General features: G+C 40.1%; 1 non-coding gene across 1 annotated transcript; it reads right to left on the reverse strand.

The window, feature by feature from the left end:
- Positions 1-8,454: 8,454 nt before the first annotated feature.
- LOC119944827 lies at positions 8,455-8,592 on the reverse strand. The gene has a single exon (XR_005455975.1). It is a non-coding gene; the product is annotated as a small nucleolar RNA SNORA7 (small nucleolar RNA).
- Between the last annotated feature and the right edge of the window lie 885 nt (positions 8,593-9,477).

A 9,477-nucleotide genomic window follows, 5' to 3' on the forward strand; every position in this document is an offset into this window, starting at 1 on the left:
TTTACATATGAGGGAACTGAGGCATAGAGAAGTGAAGTACTTGCCCAAAGTCACACAGCTGACAATTGGCGGTGTGGGGATTTGAACCCATGACCTCTGACTCCAAAGCCCGGGCTCTTTCCACTAAGCCAAGCTAATTCTCCTTGTTCTTCTCCGCCTTGTAGTGTGAAACCCACATGGGACAGGGAGTGTGTCTGATCTGCTAATCTTGTATCTACCCAGTGCCTAGCACGGTCCTCTGCAGATAATAAGGTCTTAACAAATGCCATAATTATTATTTTGATCCCCCTATGATAGAAGATTGCATTTATTCCTCATACTGCATGGCTTAAGTTGTGAGACTGAAAGGTCCTTATGGTCAAAATCATCTCTGTCAACTGAATTGTAATCTCCTAAATGCTTTGTACAGTGTTTTGCAAAAGTAAGCAGTCAACAAATACCATTAATGGATTCTTCAGCTTTCGGTAGAGGCATCCTTGCATCTGGCTTGAGAATAATACTCTTTAGAATAATACTGAGATAGTGTGGAATAATAATTAATGAGAAGCAGCATGGCTCAGTGGAAAGAGCATGGGCTTTGGAGTCATAGGTCATGGGTTCAAATTCAGCCTCCACCAATTGTCAGCTGTGTGATTTTGGGCAAATCACTTAACTTCTCTGTGTTTCAGTTACCTCATCTGTAAAATGAGGATTAAGGCTGTGAGCCTGCTGTGGGACAACCTGATCACCTTGTAACCTCCCCAGCACTTAGAACAGTGCTTTGCACATAGTAAGCATCATCAATCATCAATCGTATTTATTGAGCGCTTACTGTGTGCAGAGCACTGTACTAAGCGCTAATAAATGCACTTAATAAATGCCATTATTATTATTATTAATTAAGAATTACAACTTTGGGAAGGCCTCAAGCAGGAAGACATAGCCCAAGAAGGTATAATTCATGTTTCACTAGGCTAGTAATTATCAACCAATTGTACTCTCCCAAGCGCTTAGTACACTGCTTTGCATACAGTGAGCGCTCAATAAATAAAGATTGAATGAATTATTGAATGACTCAATAGTATTTACTAAGCGCTTGGGAGAGTACAATATAACAGTTGACAGACAGGTCCCCTGCATTAATTTTGGAATTTTTAATCACTGATAAAGTCAAGCATTTCAGTTCTCAGTTCCATTTAAAATCATTCTTTATCATGGTAGCATTTTAAACATTGCTAAAGATCATAGACGTTCAAGAGATATTTCATTTCCTGCACGATTTAAAGTAGATAACCAAACTACACCACTACAGTTCTAGAGTTTGTTGATGGAATTCTTCACTTCATTCAGTCATATTTATTGAGCGCTTATGGTGTGAAGAGCACTCTGTCCTAAGTGCTTGAGAGAGTACAATATAACAATAAACAGACCCATTCCTTTCCCACAAGTTCACACTATATTCTATTTTTTAATTCCACAGAAAAAAAATTGACAACTTCACATTTTCTTCTTTTCTTTATCAGTTCTCAACCTAATGTTTCTACTAAATGTTTTGGTTAAAACAAAATAGCAGGATTAGGAAACCTTCTTCCACCAATATGTGTCGCTGTAAGGAAGAAACTGGTGTGGCAAGAGATGGTTTAAGGACAGTGAAAGGCAAAGGGCATAACCTAGTATGAAAAAAAGTGAGCCTTTTTCAACCCAGAGTTCAATCAATTAATCAATGGTATTTATTGAGCACTTACTGTGTGCAGAGCACTTGGTATTAAGTATTAAGCACTTGGAAGCGTGCGGGAATGCTATCTCTGCAAATTAAAATAACTGATTATCAGTAAATCAATCTATGGTATTTATTGAGCACTTACTATGTGCGGAGCACTATACTTAACTCTTGGGAGAGGACAAGCAGCATGGGGGAAGTAGCGTGGGGAAGCAGCATAGCTCAGTGGAAAGAACCCGGGCTTTGGAGTCAGAGGTCAGGTGTTCAAATCCTGGCTCCGCCAATTGTCAGCTGTGTGACTTTGGGCAAGTCACTTAACTTCTCTGCGCCTCAGCTATCTCATCTGTAAAATGGGGATGAAAACTGTGAGCCCACCGAGGGACAACCTGATCACCTTGTAACCTCCCCAGCACTTAGGACAGTGTGCTGTGCACATACTAAGCACTTAATAAATGCCATCATTATTATTATTATTACAATATGACAGAATTAGCAGTGCCAGTCCCTACCCATAATGATCTTACAGTCTAGAGGAAGAAGTCCTACAGATCATCCCAAATTGTTTGAAATGACATCCTTTTAATTAAACTGTAGAATTTTTTAGTGGCTTTCATTTTACCAAATAAGCACTACCTTTCTGTTGGCAACATTATTCCACTTTTTTGAACGTATGTTCATTTCTGATTAATACTTGCTCTTATTCCATGAAATATTAATACTTTGAATCTGTTTCAGAGTTCAGTGAATTGGGCTTTACACTTCCAGAATATGAAATCTATTAGATTTCACCGTGCAGAAAATGCTGATCTAGTTAACTTTGGCTGACTGTTTTCCCCAAAAACACTGGGTTAAATATTAAGAATGATTTCCATATGGAACCTCCGGCCCGCCCCAACTCTGTAATCCTTGAAAGACAAATTGGATGACTGGAACGCAGTCCAAATATGACCTGCCCTTTAGCAAGAGCAACAGACCAGATGTTCATTTCAAATCACGGAAAGTGATGACTCTAGAGAATCATCATAAAAATGTTGGTGTTTGATGCCTTTATCATATAGAAAAAATGTTAGGGAAAATGTAGCTGTTGACTTTATCATTTTTTTTCATAATTACCTCTGTCCTTTTTACTTAAAGGTGAAGCCACTGACTGCTAAATTCACCTGTGAGCATAAGTGTTGGTGGATGTTTTTGTTGAAGGGGAAAAGTCACAGAACTTCAAAATATGTGAAATGGATAATAAGACAGAACTGGGCCATCCTTGGGCTTCTGGAAGGTGGGGCTTAAAAATGGGGGAAATACATATTTGAGAATTCATGGACGATTCTAAAATTCAGACACTTCTTCCCACTCTAAGTTCTGGTCTTTCTTTTTCTCCAGGAAATCATCCGCTTTTGCTTTGATCATAAGTCCCATTTGAAACAGAGACTGTGTCTAACCAGATTAACATGTGTCTCCCCCAGTGCTTAGTACATAGTAAGTGCTTAACAAATACCGCAATTGTTGTTGTTTTCAATGGACTTTGGGTCAAAAAATTGGTGGATTCCCCGAGTCACGGGAAGGGGACTGGGGGTGACTTAGGAAACAGGAATCACTGCTGCAGAGAAGCAGCATGGCCTAGAGGACAGGGAATGGGTCTGTTTATTGTTGTATTGTCCTCACCGAAGCTCTTAGTACAGTGCTTTGCACACAGTGAGCACTCAATAAATATGATTGGATGAATTGAAAGAGTAAATGAATGAATACAACCAGAGCACAGGTCTGGTTGTGAGAAGGACCTCAGTTTCCTCATCTGTAAAATGGGGATTAAAAGTGTGAGTCCCATGTGGGACAGGGACTATGTCAATCCTGATTAACTTATATCTAACCCAGCACTTAGGAAAGGCCTGGCACATAGTAAGTGCTTAACAAATGCGATATATAAAAAAAAACCAAACAAAAAAGGAAGCAACCTAAACTGAAAATGTGATTGAGGGGTGATAGGGATAAGATTCATCTCTCTCTTCAACTCCAATTCTCAGCCTCAACACACTGAGTTTTCTCCCCTGCTCCACAACTGCTCTTCAACTCTTAGGATTGCTAGTTTTTTTAATGGTATTTCAGTCAATCAATCAATAAATCCTATTCATTGACTGCTTTACTCTGTGTAGAGCACTGTACAAACTGCTTGGGAGAGTACAGAGTCGGTTGACACATTTTCTGCCCAGAACGAGCTTACAGTCTGCAGTGTTTGTGCTTGTTATGTGCACTGCACTGTACTAAGCGCTGGGGTGGATATGAGATAGTCAGGCTGGACACAGTCTATAGGACCATATTGGGCCCTAGTTTTAATCCACATTTTGCAGATGAGGTAATCAATCAATCAATCAATCGTATTTATTGAGCGCTTACTATGTGCAGAGCACTGTACTAAGCGCTTGGGAAGTACAAATTGGCATCACATAGAGACAGTCCCTACCCAACAGTGGGCTCACAGTCTAAAAGAGTGGGCTCACAGTCTAAAAGATAACTAGATAAAAGGTAACTAGGGTACAGATAAGTTAAGTGACTTGACTAAGGTCACACAGCAAAAAATTGGCAGAAGCGGCATTAGAACTCAGGTCCTCTGACTCCCAGGCTGATGCTCTATCCATTAGGCTACACTGCTACCTGTTCCCAGAAGGAGGTCTTAGTGGAATGGAGGCAGTAAAACAAGGCCTGGGAAAGCTGTCTTTTCCCTAGATAAAAGCCCGGAGGGGTGTCTGCTTTTGAAAGTCTTGCCAGAAATTTCTTCACCCCAAAGGATTCTTTATGTTATTCAGGAGACGCTGGAGGTGATTTTCATTTGGCATATAGATTAGTCCTTTTTCTCCCCATCTATTTGATTTACTTAAATAGTGCAGTTGTGTTTAGCGTCAATCCTTTGAAATGTTTCTCTTCAGGAGTTAAGTTCAAGATATTTGCTTGCTCATTAGAATACAGATTTTAGGAGGTGGCTACCATGTGGTGTTATAATTAGGTTTTCCTTTTTTTTTTTCCAAGGAGAAAATGACAGATTTCTGGCCCACCTTGGCTTAGAAAAAAATAGTAGAAGTTTAAGATATGAATTTCTCTTGGGACTTTCCCTCCAGCTGTAAATTCAGGAATCAAGCAGATGGTGAAGTTGGCCCTGAAGTCCAAAGCCTGCACTCGGGCCTAGAGTGAGTTGCTCAGGGTTTGGCATGGAATAGAAAGAAGTAAGCAGAGATGATTTCTTTACCTTCCCAGGATAAATACCAATTTCCTCCTTGAAAGAAATTCTAGGCGATGATGATAAATTCATAATGGGTTTTTATTATTCCCTCGTATTTTCCAAGTGCCTACCAGCTCATTTAGTCGAGGGGTCCGTGCCTACACTTTACTGTAAAATGATTCACTGATTTTTCTTTTTTGGATACTGTTTAACTACTCTTCAAATTTTACTTCTGGCTATATCATGCTGGATGAATGCCCAAGCATCTAGTAGGTACCCAAGGTCTGTTAAGATGGTCAGTCAATTGCATTTATCTAGCACTTACTGTACTAAGCACTTGGGTAGTACAATATAACAGACATTCCCAGCCCACAACAAGCTTACAGTCTAGAGGAGGAGACAGGCATCAATGTGAATAAATTAATTGCAACTCTGCACCAAAGTGCTGCGGGGCTAGGAGAGGGGATGAGGCTGGAGTGAGGTATCGAAGAATATGATGAAAAAATAATGACGCTTGGCTATATCTTCCAATTAGTGATTATCCAATTAAAGCGGTTATCTGATTCATTCTTCAAGCTGCCTTATGAAGATAGAAATCATTATTATCCTCATTTTTTACACAGGGAAACTGTGCATTTGTGAGAGATTGAGTTAGGGTGAAAGAGCTGTCTGCTGGCCTAAAGTAGGACACTACTTTTCTTGTGATTTTGAGTCATAGCTTCCCTGATTTATTTTAATGGCCTGTTGGCCCCTGTTTGGCCAAAAGTATTTGCAAAATCCAGGTCGTTTGGCCAGGCATTGAGGATGGATAGTCTCTGCAGCTTGGTGCATGGTTTTTATTGAATTTCCTTCCAAAGATGAGGCAGGATGCAGGCGTGCAGGAAAGTGTGGTTCAGTGGATAGAGCACAGGCCTTGGTTTCAGAATACTAATACTAATACTAATAATAATAATAATAATAATAATAATGGCATTTATTAAGCACTTACTATTTGCAAAGTACTGTTCTAAGCGCTGGACCTGGGTTCTAATCCCAGCTCTGCCAGTTGCCTGCTGTTGACCTTGGGCAAGTCACTTCACTTCTCTGTGCCTCAGTTATCTCATCTGTAAAATGGGGATTAAGAGTGTGAGCCCCATGTGGGATGGGGACTGTGCCCATCCTGATTAAATTGTATCTACCCCAGTGTTTAGCATAGTACTTGGCACATACTAATCATTTAACAAGTATCATGACTATTATTATTATTGTGGGCAGGTCTCCCTTTGGTGTGACACTTAGTCCTAGTTGATCAGTTATGGTGCTTGTTAAGCACTTACTATATGCCAAGCACTGTTCTAAGCACTGGGATAGATACAAGGTAATCAGGTTGGACTTAGTCTCTGTCCCACAAAGGGCTCACAGTTTAAGTAGGAGGGAATAAGACTGAATCCTCATTTCCTCAGTTCAGGAACCTTAGGCACAGATAAATTAAGTGACCTGCCCAAATTCACATGGTGGAACCAGAATAAGAACCCAGGTCTTCTGATTCCCAGGACTGTTCTCTTTCCACTAGGCCACGCTGCTTCTCAGCATCGTTCTCAACACGTTCTGGGGCCCCTTGAAGTTATCAAAGTTCATTGCGATTTTAACATTTAAAAAATGCAATAACTAACGCAGATGAAGTTTGAGCAGCTTTAATTCCTCCTTGTCCATTGGCTCTGGGGTGACATTGATGTCCGCACACGCATCAGTCCATTCAGATTCTTTAGGGCGAAAAGTCCACTCCAGGCTTGAATGATGTGTTTGGGTTGACTTTTTTTTTATGGTGTTTCTTAAGCACTTACTATGTGCCAAACACTACACTAAGTGCTGGCATTAGATAATAATAAAAACAATAATAAGAATAATGGTATTTGTTAAGTGCTTACTATGTGTCAGGCACTTTACTAAGCATTGGGAAGGATACAGGTAAATAGGGTTGGATACAGTCTCTGTGCCATGTGGGGCTCACAGTCTCAAGCCTCCTTTTACAGATGAGGTGACTGAGGCCCAGAGAAGTGGAATGACATATCCAAGGTCACACAGCAGACAAGCAGTGGAACCGGGATTAGAACCCATGACCTTCTGACTTTCAGGCCTGGACTCTATCCACTATGCCACATTACTTCCCCAATACAAGATAATAATAATAATAATAATAATGGCATTTGTTAAGTGCTTACTATGTGCGAAGTACTGTTCTAAGTGCTGGAGGAGATACAAGGTGATCAGGTTGTCCCACATGGGGCTCACAGTCTTAATCCCCATTTTACAGATGAGGTAACTGAAACTCAGAGAAGTTAAAAGTGACTTGCCCAAGGTCACACAGCAGACATGTGGCGGAGCTGGGATTAGAACCCATGACCTCTGACAACCATGCTCATGCTCTTTCCATTGAGCCACGCTGCTTCTCATTGGACACTGCCCATGTTCCACATGGGGCTTTCACTCTTAATTCCTCTTTTTGATATAATAAATAAATGCAACTATTGTGAGAATTGGGGGAAGATTTTTAACAAAATGTTTAATAAATGTTTGAAAGCAAATACTGCATAATAGTTCCATTTAATAATTCTCTAATTCTTAATTTTTTTACTCTTAGCATTGAGTTTACAATAAAACGCCCTAATGAGCTTCGAAGAAATGGTTGGGTTTTTTCAGATGTTAAATTGAAAAACCCCAAAATACAAATGAATATTTTTGTAAAAGATGGACTCTCATAAGCATGTACATATTCCATACGGACTGTGATTATAGAAGGGCCGAGATGATGTAACAATGCTGAGTTCAGACATGGCTAAAGATTTATTTCTAGGAAATCTGTTGACTGAATTGTTATGCACAGTTAACTCAGGGGCTTGAAGAGTTAAGCACCATGGGGCTGGCTAAGGAGATATTGAAGAAGCATATCAAAGGACATTTTTTTAAGTTACCAGTTCATATATGAGTTAGTATTAATAGGTTATATTTGTCATAGCATGCTTTGGCTCTAAAGATAAGGTATAAAAATCAAATGTAGACGCTCCTGAATGACAGTTGCTCATAGCTCATATACATTGCTCACCAGATCATAGGAAACACTATTTTGATTTGAATCTAGTTATATATTCTGTATTGAAAATATCGTGTTAGGAATAATTCTTTGGCTAGAGAGGATTCACTTTCCTGAACGGCTATTACATTAGAATGAAAATCCTGCATTGGGAGACAGATGAGCTCTGAAGCAGCCAGTGTCAAGAACGCTATAGCTCATCAGTTATTTGATCTATGAAATATCTGCTTTCAACTATATATATATTTGTTGTTGTTGTTGTTATCATGCTATCGAGTTATTTCCGACCCATAGTGATGCCATGGACACCTCTCTCCCAGAATGCTCCACCTCCATCTGCAATTGTTCTGGTGGTGTATTCATAGTTTTCCTGGTAAAAATAAGGAAGTGGTTTACCATTGCCTCCTTCGCAGTAAACCTGAGTTTCTGCCCTCGACTCTCTCCTGTGCCGCTGCTGCACAGCACAGGTGAGTTTTGCCTTGTAGCAGATTGCCTTCCACTTGCTAGCCACTAGCCAAGCTAGGAATGGAACGGACAGGCCTCTGCTTGACTCTCCCTCCCATAGTTGAGACTGACAGAGTACTGGAAACTCTCCAGGTGCCACCCTGAGAGGTGATATGTATCGCCCGTAAGAGGAAGTCATGATTGTTTAATACTTTAATCTAGAGGTCCAGGAATCTAAGGTGACTTTTTAGTTTCTTGGAGAGCTCCCATTAAATTTCCACTCTTTGGAATCTCTCCAAACCCTGTCTTTCCCGGAGTGCTGTTTGCCACCGTATCTCTGAAATGGCCCCTCAGGCTCGGGTTTCCAAATGCAAAGAGGCATTGGAGAGTAAGTGGAGCAGGGAGGTGTAGGAGAGAAAAAGCTGCTTATTTCTAACTTCCAAGGGGTCAAAGGGCAGGGAGTGACCTTTTCTATCTGAACTGAAACAAATTGGCAATGACAGCATCTGCTTTTCACTGATCTCACTTGAAAAACATTATTGCAAATTGTGTCTTGGTAGAAGTGCCCTTCATAATGCATTATTCATGAAAATCACTTCATCACCTGCTGAGAAGATTCCGCATTGCTTATTAAAGGTTGGCAGCAAGCTTAGCAATTAAACCTTCAGTATCAATATTCATTTCGCTTTGTTAATGTTTTATAATGCATCACAGGAAGGACAATGACAAATACATGCTTGTACCCCTACAGCATTTTAAAGTTTTAATTAGTGATAGGAAAAGGTCATATTACTGGATCCTAAGGAACCCTGCAGAAATATTGGACCTGTGACTTTTGGTCCTTTGGTTGCAATTCTTTTATAGTTACTCTTTTTGGAATTGAGCAGACATTTTCTGTTGAAAAGCACTATTTTTACCTCTCTGTGAAATTTTCATGTGAATAATGAGGATCTCTGCTAGGGTATTATTGAAAGACCCTGGCAAGGTTGGTGTTGATGATAATAATAACTGCGGTGTTTGTAAAGTGCTTAATATTTGCCAAGCATTGTGCCAAGA

Source organism: Tachyglossus aculeatus, chromosome 23, assembly GCF_015852505.1.
Source record: "Tachyglossus aculeatus isolate mTacAcu1 chromosome 23, mTacAcu1.pri, whole genome shotgun sequence".
In the NCBI taxonomy this organism is placed as follows: domain Eukaryota; kingdom Metazoa; phylum Chordata; class Mammalia; order Monotremata; family Tachyglossidae; genus Tachyglossus; species Tachyglossus aculeatus.